Here is a 14877-nt window from a genome sequence, read left to right as displayed (position 1 = left end):
GGGAAGAAGGCCACGTGAAGATGGAGCCAGAGATTGGAGTTAGGCTGCCACCCGCCAAGAAAGACCATCAGCCACCAGAAGCTGAAAGAAACGAAGCAGGATCCTCCCCTAGAGTCTTTGGAGGACACGTGACCCTGCTGACACTTAGGTTTCAGACTTCTAGCCTCTAGAATTTTTGTTGTTTAAGGCCACCCAGTTTGTGGCTCTTTGGTACTGTGGCCCTAGGAAACTAATACAGCTCCCATTCTAGACTTCCTGCAATATATTAAGTGTTGCACATACTTCAATTCTCACTAGACTACAAGCTCTGTGCAAAGCCACGACTAATTCTATTGTTTATAGTTTTATTTTCACTGCTTAGGACAGCACTTGGCACATGACAGACAATAAACATATGTATAAAAAAAGGAACAAATAAATGTTTGAAACCTGAGCAACATTATTATTTAATCTATGTTAATTTTACTGGTAAAATCTTTATTATTTGAGCTTTTTACCACTAGAGTTTGATGGCTTTCGAATGACAGTTCCGAAGAAAGGTTTTAGAAACATCTACTGTTTTTACTTACCCTACAAAGACTTCCCAACCTGGTCCCAAAACGTTGAAATTCTTTTGGGGAACCTACCTTCTCCACATGCTGGCAGTCTCGGGAGGATTGTTAATCAAGTGCCATGGTTCCTGGCTGAGGGCAAATGATTGAGACCCAGCCATGCACACTGGCTTTGTGAATGTGTGAGAAACAGCATTAAACCACAGTATCGGTCCAGATTTAGCTCCATGGCAGTACTCTTCACAGTCTCTCTCCACTTGCTGCTTTCCGGATCCCCGGAAACGCTCTGGCTGCTTGCTGTCTTTCCTGAGAACTTTTTTTCTGATTACCCTCTGATTCTATGAGCTACCTCATATCCTTTCAATAAAATGCTTTTTTTTGCTTAAAGTACTCAGAACTAGTTTCTGTTACTTGCAAGCTAAGAACTGAAATTGATAGAGACTCTTCAAATGTAGATGTGATTGCTACATAACAGATTGCTTGTATAAACAGGTTTTGACCATCACAGATAGTCACTTGATCAAAAAGTTTCCAGTTTAGATTGTCAGGCCACTGAGCTGATGAACTATGCAATGCAAAACTCACGATTTACCAATTTCCTTCTCTCTTCATTCAGTGCACATAATTATGTAAATCCTATTCTTTTCCCTCATTTATTTCTGTCTTCATGTGTAAAAAATATCTTTTTGAAAGATTTTTTTATTTTTCACTAAACTAAATTTTCTCAATGTAAATCATGCTCTAAAAGCAAAGTAAATCATTTTATAAAGAATGTTACCTCTTAGGAAACCTTCGGAGGTCAAAAAAAACCCCAGAATGTTACCTCTAAATAACTGAAAGTTTTGATATAATATATAATACCCTCATAGCATGAATAATTAGTTTACACTAAAAGGTCCATAGATTACCACTTTGCAACATAGAGACTAACATACTTGATAAAAAACTACTTTCCCAGTTTTCACTATTTCATTCAAATAGCAATTAATTTATGAATAAACCATTCATTACAATTACATATTGCATAAATATTCAAAACATTTTTCCCTTTAAATCTCTTCGTTAAATGAAAATTAATGTTAACATTATACAGATAAAGATTAATTTGAATATCATTATTTATTAGAAGCTTGGTTTACATATACAGATGTACTGAATGTAAATTTTTAATGTACAACCAAAGGTCAGGGAAAGCAAAATGTCTTTCTTCAATCTCTTCGAATGGCTTAAAGATTATTTCCTTTGGTATTTAAATGCTGATCAAGCAGAATACATTTCCTGAAAAGGATTTGAATTTGCTCTCCACTGAGGGATTTCCCTAGAGGCTCTCTTCAGACAAGAGTGCCATTAGTCTTACTTATTACAACCAAAGGGGGCAAAAGAAATGATACTTCTATTTCCTTTCTGCTACTTTCTTAACACTGCATCACATTTTTGTTATCTATTTATTCTACTTCTCATTATCTTGAACAACTAACTGCATCATTCCATACACTTCCCGCCTAATATATAGTAATGTCTGTGAAGAGATGTACCTTTTAACACTCCTAAAAGCTTAAAAACACATCATAGCCTCATTCAAATCTAAACTTTATTTAGAACTTTCTCTTTTTGTCATACTTTCTTGAGCTTCTACTTCTTCTATTTCTGAACATACCTTTGCCTTTATCCTACACTTAAACTGTCTAGTCTTTCTCCATCACTAGCCCATAGTTTTCCTTTCTCTTTCATTTGTTTCCATCTTAGATGAGTCTGTACGTTTAGCCCTTATACTGATGTTTCAGGCCTCTTCTCCTCTCTTCATCCTTCATCTCTTTCATCTTTAACTTTAGTTTACGACAGAAGAAAACCTATTCTGTGTTGGCCATTATATTAGACATTCTGCAGGGTGCTTTGGATATAAAAACAAACACCTATCTGACTCCTGGAAAAAGAGAATCCCAGACAAAGGCAAGCAAAAATAAAGAACATAATATATCTGGAAAGTCTTATACAATTTTATAGATCTATGTTAAGGAATGATTAAAGATACAGTTTGGATTTTAGGAAGTCAAGAGCTAGATCACAAACTAGAACTTTTTCTTGAGAATGTTAATAATAATGGGAATTACATAACTCCATTTGAGTTTTCAAAAGCCACTTTGCAGGGTAAGGTTTGAAGGAAAAAAAGTTCAGAAACAGATAGACGATTTAGGGGCTATACTGCTAATTCTAGAAAGACATAATAGAAGCCCACAAACAGTAGGAGAGAGATTGAAAAGAAAGGGAGAGATGATAAAAATTTAAGAAACAGAATGAAAAAGACTGGTTAATCAATTAAGGGCTATGAATATTAAGAAAAAAGTAGAAATTCAAATTAACTCTAAGTTTTCCAATTTGACTTTCCAAAATGAGCAGTAATTCTAATCAGAGAGGTGGGAAATACAGAGAAAGATCATGATTTTTAAGAATGTGAGATAATGAGTCTAATGTCTGGCCTGTAGAGTTTGGTCCATCTACACAGATGTGTCAAACAAAGATTAAGCAAATGGAGGCATTCAGAAATCTGATAGAATAGATAGACTCTCAGATGGCTTCCAAGGATCTCTGCCTCGTGATATTCATACCCTTTTGTGACCCCCTCCTCTTAGATGTTGGCTGGACCTAGGACTCATTCTAAAATATAGAAGACTGCAGAAGGGGTGGTATATTAGTTTCCTGTGGCTTCCATAACAAACTACCACAAACTGGGTGACTTAAAACAACAGAAGTTTATTCTCTCATAGTTTTGGAGGCCGGAAGTTTGAAATCAAGGTGTCAGAAACACTACACTTCCTCTGAAGGCTCTAAGGGAGATTTTATTCCTGCCTTTTCAGGGCCTGATGGCACCAGGTGATCCTTGACTTGTGGTCGCATCACACCAGTCCTTGCCCCTGTCCTCACAGGAACTTCTCCTTTGTGTATGCCTCATAAGGACACATGTTACTGGATTTAAGGCTCCTCTAGTTAATCCAGGATGTTCGCACTCAAGATCCTTAATTTAATTACATCTACCGTCTTTACTCTTTTTCCAAATAATGTCACATTCACAAGAAACACAGGTTAGGACTTGAACATATCTATTTGGAGGCCATCGTTCAACTCACCACAAATGGGATGACACTTCCTAGATTTGATTATAAAGGAATGTGGTTTCTATAATAGGTGAGGCAGCCCTATATAGAGAGGCCCTCCATGGCTGAGTCTGGAAGTGGACCCTTCAGTCCTAGTTGAGCTCTGAAAGGACTGCAGCTGCAGTGGACAGCTTGACTGCAACATCACAAGGGACCTACAGCCAGAGGCATCAGCTAAGCTGCACCCAGATTTGTAGCCCACAGAAAACTGTGAGATAATATATAAGTACTGTTTTAAGTGGCTAAGTTTTGAAGTGATTTATCATACAGCAATAGAAAACTAATATGGAGCTCACAAAAACGTCTAGACTAGGACAGCAATGATTAAGAGACAAGCCATGGAAATGGATTAAATTTTGCATTTAAGAAATATTTGTGGAGTATCTATGAAACCAACATTGTGGTGAGTTTTATTTAGATTTCTATTTATATCTGTAATGATAAATGACAACCCAATCCTCAAGAATCATAGTCTCAGGAAATGATAGGCAAAACCACGATGCATGATATGACCAAGGAATGTAAATGGTATTATACAGGTACATAATATAAGGGAGAAAGATCTTGTCCCGGTTCCAAAAATCAGGAAAGACTTTCTGGAGAAGTTGAATTCTTAACTTCCACAAACTTACCTACTTATAACTATGTGTTAACAAAGTTCCCTTTCCTTCCAACAATGCAAAATTTAAGGCACCTCTAAGTGGTAAGGACAATTTTCCTGTCCATTACACTAAGACGTCTATAATAAATTTATTTAAGCTCTTAGGGCAAGAACATATATCCACTTTTGTGATTGCTGGAAAGGCTAAAGCTAAATTATATATACAGTGGTTATGAATAAAATCAGGTCTTTATTTCATATGTTTTGTTTGATGTAACTTATTTTTACTCTTATCATATTTGTACTTTTAAGGAAACTCATACCGCTTTTCATAGTAAATAAATGGATTCTCAATTACATAAGGAATTGCAATGAAATTTTAAAATGCTATGAGGGCTCGAGCAAAGGTATGAGCAAAAAGCAGTGAGAGAGCAAAGCAAAACTAAACCTATTATTTTACCATGACAAAAATCCTACTTTTGCTTTCTTCTTCCCCCATATCTATAATGCCACCAACATGCCACTCTTGCCTAAGATAAAAGACCCTCTCCTTAACCTCCCACCACTTCTACCACTGCTTTGTTTTTCATTTACACTACTTTCGCCCTAAAGTTTCATTGATTCCTGTTTGAATTCTTGCAAAGTTTAGAAACATTGCTTCTAGTGTAACCTTGATCAGACTCGATGTCTTTGGGAAAATCACCTCAGTTGATAACCCAGTACCTGCATCTCAATATAACTAGTTACCAATTAATCTTACCTTGAATATGATTAAATTGTTACACTGTCATGGTGTATTATATTCCTTTGTTTGCCACACATGTCTCACCCACTATACTATAAGAGCCTCAAGAGTGAGGATTATGTCTTCTTCATCTTTTTTTCTACAGTGCCTGGCACATAGCAAGTGTTTAAACAGCTATTGATAAAAATAAAACAGAAAAGCCTACAAATTATTCTCCCTCCCTTTGGGTTTGCTCTCTCTTCATTAGTCTAACACACAAATCACTTCCAGATTAAGCTGCTTGGGATAAAACATGGATCGTCTTATTCCCCTGCAACTGTCCTTCATCATATAATGATGAAAATATTCCTATACTATATATATATAGTATATTTCTATACTATACTAAAATATTCCTATACTATTCCATAGTATAGGAATCCAAATTACAAGAACCTATTTGCCACTACTCTGCTATATCTACCACATGCTTCCAATTTCCCGAATATCCCCTGGCTTTCTCAGCTCTGTATCTTTACTCCAATTGGCTGTCCATTTAAATGTTCACCTGCCAAAGTGACTAGGTTTGTTAGGGAAACTCGGTTTTGTTAGGGAAAATTTTTGAATGAAAAAATATAAGTCAACGGGTCTATAACTCATTATCACCTTCTGGAGGTAAATTCAGCAATAAGAATAAAAAGCCTTTAAAATATTATAGCCATTGAGCCAGTGATGCTAATTTTAGTAACATTTAGCATGCAAAATGAGCACTATATATATATGTATGTATATATAAATATATATATTAATTTATCCATAAGGATATTCTGAGTAATAAACCCAATCTAAAAATTGTTTTATCATTTATGTTTATATTAACAGATAATAATGAAAAATACGAAGCATTCATTCATATTCCCAAATAGAACAAAATAGATCTGTTATAAAAATAATAAATTCAACAAAGAATATGTATATTAGCCTAATGTTGTTTAAAGGAAAAAAACAACAAAACAAAAATCAAATGCTATAGAACAAACAGGTAACAGAAGTTGTTTTTAGAAAACAGACTCATTCACGATTTCAATTTTATTTTGCTTTTATGTATTTTACCATTTCATAAAATAAAACTATCTTTTTAAATAATCAGTACAAAGTAAAAACTTTTTTATAGCTTCAAATCTTTTTTCCAAATGTTATTAAGTATATAAATAAGCAATCACTTACTCTTACCTGGGTAGGTATGTTCAAATATAGTTGAAGGAATATGCAGACACTTGACTTTCAATCATCCAGTTCCCATCTGAATTTGCCTTCAATTACTTTCTCTCTTGTGTATATCAGATGAAATTACACATAACTAAAAATAAAATTAAAATTGGACTCAGTAGAATTAATCAATAATTATATTTATGTGTATTTTAATTTAGTTATTACAATGCATATTCTAAAATTCCAATTACATTTCTTGTGAAAGTTCAAGAAAGTTACCCAGTAACAGGAAAACAATGGTAAAGCATGTTATTTTTTTGAAAAGGTAGAGTAACAGATTGTTAGATAAGGGCAAATAGTAGGATTGCTAGATAATGAGTTAAATGTTTTAACTCATGGGTATGTTACTATTAAAGAACAGTGATGGTTGGTTGACCATATACCCCCTTTCTCCCTCAGGCTGTACGACAACTAGGCCCAGCTGTCTCCTTCACTTATTAGCTAATTAGACTAACCAAGCGCATACTCTGTCCTGGATTAAGAAGGTGAAACAGAATTTTAGAAAGCACTGATCTATTTTAACTTTCATTGCACTTCAACTGCTATGGAGAAACATTTAGGTAGCTCATCCTTCTATTTATTCTCATGCTATAACTAGAACAGACACAGTGGCTAGTTAAGATTCTTACATTTTTATCCCAACACACAAAAGGAAGAAGTCCTTCCAGATGCAACAGCACAAATTATGCCTTCCCTTAATTCCATCATTTCAAATGGACCTCTGAACATAAATTCAAAAGCAGCAAAAAAAATTCATAGTATAGTATTTCTTCTTGCCAAAACAGCAAAAATATGCTTTTTTTTTTTTTGAGGGGGAGGAGGAGCACAAGTACAAAAACATATCAAACTCTTTTGTTGTGTCTCCCTCCATAACTCTGATACAGACCATTGGTAAAGCCAGACCTGTATTTTTTTTTTTTTCGCGGGCCTCTCACCGTCGTGGTCTCTCCCATCGCGGAGCACAGGCTCCAGATGCGCAGGCTCAGCGGCCATGGCTCACGGGCCCAGCCGCTCCGCGGCATGTGGGATCCTCCTGGACCGGGGCATGAACCCATGTCCCCTGCATCAGCAGGTGGACTCTCACCAACTGTGCCACCAGGGAAGCCCCAGACCTGTATTCTTGACTTTTTCAAATTATAGACTAAAGACAGATCTTTATTTCTGACTCTTTGTATCTGACCCATCTGAATACTCTGAAATTATCTTTTTCTAACTTAGCTACAATTTTCTTTAGAAGCCTGTTTATCTATTTGTTCACCATATTCTTTTTCATTTTCTATCGTAACTTTAGAGATAAAGAAAGAAGGAATCTTAGTTTAGGAGGCCCCAGAGGCACATAATTCAAGTAAAAAAAGCTTATTTGGGAGATGCTAAGGGAGTGGGATTATAGGCAGATCATCAACAGCATCTAGCAGAGAAAGCAACGATTGTAAAATCTGAATTAAAATATGAGCAGCGTATATTTTAAGGCCATTTATAGATATTTTATAATGTTAGTGAGAAAAATATTTATCTACCCAATGATGCTGTTATTTATTAAATCATAGGCATGGTATTCTCTTAGCATTGACTCCTAGGGTATATATAAATGATACAACTCATCTTATCTTTCCTCAAAATGTAAAGGCTGCATTATCACCTACTTCCAGCTTTAGAAATAGATCTGCTCATCCTGGACAGGAAATTTCAAACATGGCACAGCTAAAAGGTAGCCATGAAACTGTGCCATGATTTCCAAAGTGATTAACCAGATCATTTTTTCTCTTTTGTCTGCTTGGGGAAGGGGGAGAAAAAGGAGACAAAATTAGTTTTTTAGTGTAATGGTTATTTCCTTATTTATTTTGTGCAAATGTTGGTCTAATGGAATGAAATAAGAAAGAAATCACCCAAGATAACATAAGTAACTTTGTTTAAAAAAAAAAAAACTGTTTAAAAAAAATCCCATTCCAAACAGTATAGCAAAGTAAATATTTTCCTTAAAATGGTTGACTCAACTTACGCCCACAGCATTTATTTCTATCTCAGATTGACTGAAATCCATTCTTACTGTGGAAAACACTTTTCAACCTAGAATATTTTATGCAATGTGACAGCATAAAGAAGAGCACAAAAATACCCACATCAAAAAACAAGAATGAACTTGTGCCTACTTCTATCCTTCTTCTTGCAGGAAAGTGACATATACTCTGAAGTGGATGTATTATTCCACTGTCTGATATGATTAGACTTGGTCATTTAAAGAGCACTTTAAATATTCCTGCAAAAAATTAGATAAGCTTATGAGCTGCTCTTTTGAACATATTTTTATTTTAAAATATAAAATCTTGATTTCCAATGTGAATGATTCTTAAAATTTTAGTATGAACATAACACACTCAATTTTATACTGTTTTGTCACCATTTATTACATATTATGAAATTTGAAGAGGTACATGAAATTAAATGAAGCCAACCATTTCTTTACCAAAACCTTCATTTTTTCCAACAGTATTAGTTTAAGAAAACCATTGTGAACATTGCAATATGACTAGACGCCTCTATTTGTTAATGCAACACTTGTATCTTTAAATATTCCACACACAACAAAACCGACCTAAACCAACAAGCCAGGTTTAAAGGTATTTTTACTTGTCTTCTTCCTTAAGAAGATGGAACCTGTGAACCATCAGTTTAGAAGTTGTCCAATGAAGAAATTGGTTGGCAGAGGGAACATCATAAGCAAAGGTATAGTAATAAGAAAGAACATGCCACCTTTAAGGACAGGCAAGTGGTCAGGTATATATGATTTGAAAATAGAATGCTTATGAAACTATTTTATAAGAAATTTTTGCAGTAAGGTAAGGCCATATCAAGAAGCCTCCTGAATGCCATGCTAAAATTTGGATTTTATCGTAAAGATGACATGAGTATAATAAAACAGGGAAGTGGTGCAAGAAAATGTATTTTAGGTCGACCATGTGGTAAATGTGGCTCTGAAGAGACCATGAAAGGGAGAAGGTGAGACAAGTAAATTGTTTCTTAGAAATTTGTATATATTTGTTAAATGGCAATGCAAAATAGAAATAGACTCAAGGTATTCATATTTGTAAGATGTAAAGGGGGAATGGTGCTTGGGATTTAATTTAGGTAAGAAGAGAGCAAGACAAGACAACCCTGATCCAGGCCTTTCCTATTCTCAGAGATATCAGCCTGAGCCAAGAATTGACATCATTCCTTTTTTGTTCCATGTGCATTTTAAGTTCTCCACTCTCAGAATGGTGAAGAGAAAAGTGATAGAGGATGAGACATGACAAACTATTTCAGAATTAATATCAATTTTAAATTCACCAATTTGAAAACAAATTAAATCTAGTTCATTCCTCTACATTTGACATGAAACTTTTAGCAGTGCTTTGAAGCTGTCACCAGCAGGAAATTTTCCTAATTAGAAGAAGCAGAAGAACAATTATCAAGTCATTCACTCTTTCTGCTGCAATCAGTGGAAAACCCAAGCAACTTTCTGTGAAACTTTTGGTTATTATATTTTTCAGTATAAATAGGTTAAGGTGAAGTCTTTGTTCTTTTTAACATTAACTCTTCACAAACTCTGACCTCTCAAATATTTAGAGCCTTTTATGTAAAACACAGCATAGGCACTAAGATGGATTCGAAGTAGTGACAACTGGCCACAGACTAAAAATTTACTTGAGTTAATGAATGATGTATGGCAGAGTGAAATTCATACCAGGGTATAGTAACTTTTTAATGCAATGGGAATTTGAGGAGGAAAATAAATCTGACTAGGGAAAAGAATGGAAATCTCAGCAATGTTTGGAGGAAAGAAGGGGGGAAAAAGGAAAAGAAAGAGCAAGAAAGCCAGAGCAAAAACAAGAGCGAGAGCTAAAGGAGAAAGAGCATTTCTCCTTCAATCAGTAATCAAAAGTTCTGGGATTTACTCTTATTGAGTCAATAAGGTCACACACACACACACACACACACACACACACACACACACACACACACACACACACACACACATCCCTAATCAATCACTGGGGGTATAGAATCACTGATGGGCTTAGGCCATTCGAGATACCAATAAGGTCAGTTCTCCTTAGCCATATGGCTACTACACATGATGAAAGATGAGCTCCACCAAGGAAAAGCTGGTCTATTATAAACACAGTGGTAGGGAAATTAACAAATAAACATTAACTATACATTACATAAATGTAGAAAGAAATAAATGAGATAATCCACAAACAGTGCCCAGCACATTAAAAAGAAGGACCTAGTAATTCAAGACATTTTTACTTATGATGAATTGTTCAAAAGTTCCACACTTTCATACTATAAATAGAACTGCAATACATATCTTCATACATAAATATCTGTGCTCATCTCAAGTTATTCCTTTATTATGGCTTCCTAGAAGTTAAATTACTAGGTGAAAAAGTACTTGATCTTTTTTTTTTTTTTTTTGCGGTACGCAGGCCTCTCACTGTTGTGGCCTCTCCCGTTGTGGAGCACAGGTTCCAGACGCGCAGGCTTAGCGACCATGGCTCACAGACCCAGCCGCTCCGTGGCATGTGGGATCTTCCCGGACTGGGGCACGAACCTGCGTCCGCTGCATCGGCAGGCGGACCCTCAACCACTGCGCCACCAGGGAAGACCATACTTGATCTTTGAAGTATTTTCTTACATACCACCAAGACGCTTTCTAGAAAGATATACCAAAATAGACTTCCCACCAATGGCAGATGATAATGTTAATTTCAAATCACCCTTTCCAGCAATGATCTTTTTTCTCATATTTTGACATTTGATTGTCAAAAAATTGTCTCTTTTTCTGAAATGTGTACCTCTTTAACTGCAAGTGAAGTATAACTTTTATGTGTTTAATTTATTAAATAATTTTTATTTTCCTTTTGGTGTGCTTTTTATTTTTATGTTTTAATGAGGTTTTTTGAGACTTTGATTCAAACATTAAATCTCAGGACCTTTGAACTTTTTTTTTTTTTTTTTTTTAAACATCTTTATTGGAGTATAACTGCTTTACAATGGTGTGTTAGTTTCTGCTGTATAACAAAGTGAATCAGCTATATGTATACATACATCCCCATATATCCTCTCCCTCTTGCGTCTCCCTCCCCCAGAGTAACTGTTAATTCACAGCCAGGCTGTGGAGTCTTCCTTGAGGGTTGTTATAGCTTGTAATTGGTCTGTTCATATTTTCTATTTCTTCCTGAGTCAGTCTTGGCAGGTTGTGCCTTTCTAAGAATTTGTCCATTTCTTCCAGGTTGTCCATTTTATTGGCATAGAGTTGCTTGTAGTAATCTCTCATGATCTTTTGTATTTCTGCAGTGTCAGTTGTTACTTCTCCTTTTTCATTTCTAATTCTATTGATTTGAGTCTTCTCCCTTTTTTTCTTGATGAGTCTGGCTAATGGTTTATCAATTTTGTTTATCCTTTCAAAGAACCAGCTTTTAGTTTTATTGATCTTTGCTATCGTTTCCTTCATTTCTTTTTCATTTATTTCTGATCTGATTTTTATGATTTCTTTCCTCCTGCTAACTTTGGGGGTTTTTTGTTCTTCTTTCTCTAATTGCTTTAGGTGCAAGGTTAGGTTGTTTATTCGAGATGTTTCCTGTTTCTTAAGGTAAGATTGTATTGCTATAAACTTCCCTCTTAGAACTGCTTTTGCTGCATCCCATAGATTTTGAGTCGTCGTGTCTCCATTGTCATTTGTTTCTAGGTATTTTTTGATTTCCTCTTTGATTTCTTCAGTGATCACTTCGTTATTAAGTAGTGTATTGTTTAGCCTCCATGTGTTTGTATTTTTTACAGATCTTCTCCTGTAATTGATATCGAGTCTCATAGCGTTGTGGTCAGAAAAGATACTTGATACAATTTCAATTTTCTTAAATTTACCAAGGCTTGATTTGTGATGCAAGATATGATCTATCCTGGAGAATGTTCCATGAGCACTTGAGAAAAATGTGTATTCTGTTGTTTTTGGATGGAATGTCCTATAAATATCAATTAACTCCATCTCGTTTAATGTATCATTTAAAGCTTGTGTTTCCTTATTTATTTTCATTTTGGATGATCTGTCCATTGGTGAAAGTGGGGTGTTAAAGTCCCCTACTATGAATGTGTTACTGTCGATTTCCCCTTTTATGGTTGTCAGTATTTGCCTTATGTATTGAGGTGCACCTATGTTGGGTGCATAAATATTTACACTTGTTATATCTTCCTCTTGGATCGATCCCTTGATCATTATGTAGTGTCCTTCTTTGTCTCTTCTAATAGTCTTTATTTTAAAGTCTATTTTGTCTGATATGAGAATTGCTACTCCAGCTTTCTTTTGGTTTCCATTTGCATGAAATACCTTTTTCCATCCCCTTACTTTCAGTCTGTATGTGTCTCTAGGTCTGAAATGGGTCTCTTGTAGACAGCAAATATATGGGTCTTGTTTTTGTATCCATTCAGCCAATCTGTGTCTTTTGGTGGGAGCATTTAGTCCATTTACATTTAAGGTAATTATCGATATGTGTGTTCCTATTCCCATTTTCTTAATTGTTTTGGGTTCGTTATTGTAGGTCTTTTCCTTCTTTTGTGTTTCTTGCCTAGAGAAGTTCCTTTAGCAGTTGTTGTAGAGCTGGTTTGGTGGTGCTGAACTCTCTCAGCTTTTGCTTGTCTATAAAGGTTTTAATTTCTCCATCAAATCTGAATGAGATCCTTGCTGGGTAGAGTAATCTTGGTTGCAGGTTTTTCTCCTTCAACACTTTCAATATGTCCTGCCACTCCCTTCTGGCTTGCAGAGTTTCTGCTGAAAGATCAGCTGTTAACCTTATGGGGATTCCCTTGTGTGTTATTTGTTGTTTTTCCCTTGCTGCTTTTAATATGTTTTCTTTATATTTAATTTTTGACAGTTTGATTAATATGTGTCTTGGCGTATTTCTCCTTGGATTTATCCTGTATGGGACTCTCTGTGCTTCCTGGACTTGATTAACTATTTCCTTTCCCATATTAGGGAAGTTTTCAACTATAATCTCTTCAAATATTTTCTCAGTCCTTTTCTTTTTCTCTTCTTCTTCTGGAACCCCTATAATTCGAATGTTGGTGCGTTTAATGTTGTCCCAGAGGTCTCTGAGACTGTCCTCAATTCTTTTCATTCTTTTTTCTTTATTTTGCTCTGCAGTAGTTATTTCCACTATTTTATCTTCCAGGTCACTTATCCGTTCTTCTGCCTCAGTTATTCTGCTATTGATCCCATCTAGAGTACTTTTAATTTCATTTATTGTGTTGTTCATCATTGCTTGTTTCATCTTTAGTTCTTCTAGGTCCTTGTTAACTGATTCTTGCATTTTGTCCATTCTATTGTCCATTCTATCTCCAAGATTTCGGATCAACCTTACTATCATTATTCTGAATTCTTTTTCAGGTAGACTGCCTATTTCCTCTTCATTTGTTAGGTCTGGTAGGTTTTTATCTTGCTCCTTCATCTGCTGTGTGTTTTTCTGTCTTTTCATTTTGCTTATCTTACTGTGTTTGGGGTCTCCTTTTTTGCAGGCTGAAGGTTCGTAGTTCCTGTTGTTTTTTGTGTCTGTCCCCAGTGGCTAAGGTTGGTTCAGTGGGTTGTGTAGGCTTCCTGGTGGAGGGTACTAGTGCCTGTGTTCTGGTGGATGAGGCTGGATCTTGTCTTTCTGGTGGGCAGGTCCACGTCTGGTTGTGTGTTTTGGGGTGTCTGTAGACTTATTATGATTTTGGGCAGCCTCTCTGCTAATGGGTGGGGTTGTGTTCCTGTCTTGCTAGTTGTTTGGCATAGGATGTCCAGCACTGTAGCTTGCTGGTCGTTGAGTGAAGCTGGGTGCTGGCGTTGAGATGGAGATCTCTCGGAGATTTTTGCTGTTTGATATTATGTGCAGCTGGGAGGCCTCTTGTGGACCAGTGTCCTGAAGTTGGCTCTCCCACCTCAGAGGCACAGCACTGACTCCTGGCTGCAGCACCAAGAGCCTTTCATCCACAGGGCTCCTTAATTTGGGATGATTCGTTGTCTATTCAGGTATTCCACAGATGCAGGGTATATCAAATTGATTGTGGAGCTTTAATCCGCTGCTTCTGAGGCTGCTGGGAGAGATTTCCCTTTCTCTTCTTTGTTCTCACAGTTCCCAGGGGCTCAGCTTTGGATTTGGCCCCGCCTGTGCGTGTAGGTCGCCGGAGGGCGTCTGTTCTTTGCTCAGACAGGACGGGGTTAAAGGAGCCGCTGATTTGGAGGCTCTGGCTCACTCAGGCCGCGGGGTAGGGAGGGTCACGGAGTGTGGGGCGGGCCTGCAGCGGCAGAGGCCGGCGTGACGTTGCAGCCTGAGGCGCGCCGTGCGTTCTCCCGGGGGAGTTGTCCCTGGATCCCGGGACCCTGTCAGTGGCGCGCTGCACAGGCTCCCCGGAAGGGCGTGTGGCTAGTGACCTGTGTTCGCACACAGGCCTCCTGGTGGCGGCAGCAGCGGCCTTAGCGTCTCATGTCTGTCTCTGGGCTCCGCACTTTTAGCCACGGCTCGCGCCCGTCCCTGGAGCTCTCTCAAGCAGCGTTCTTAA

At 36.8% G+C, this 14877-nt stretch overlaps 1 protein-coding gene across 3 annotated transcripts in view; it reads right to left on the bottom strand.

Annotated features, from left to right (window-relative positions):
- GULP1 (GULP PTB domain containing engulfment adaptor 1) overlaps positions 1-14877 on the bottom strand; it is a 273282-nt gene that overhangs the window by 168850 nt on the left and 89555 nt on the right. For all 3 annotated transcript variants that reach the window (XM_033400258.2, XM_033400261.2, XM_004276921.3), the window contains exon 2: positions 6262-6388. The gene's annotated coding sequence lies outside the window, so the exon portion shown is untranslated. The remainder of the gene's footprint in view (positions 1-6261; positions 6389-14877) is intronic.

Source organism: Orcinus orca, chromosome 7 (assembly GCF_937001465.1).
Source record: "Orcinus orca chromosome 7, mOrcOrc1.1, whole genome shotgun sequence".
In the NCBI taxonomy this organism is placed as follows: Eukaryota; Metazoa; Chordata; class Mammalia; order Artiodactyla; family Delphinidae; genus Orcinus; species Orcinus orca.
This window is presented reverse-complemented; position numbering and strand designations above follow the sequence as displayed.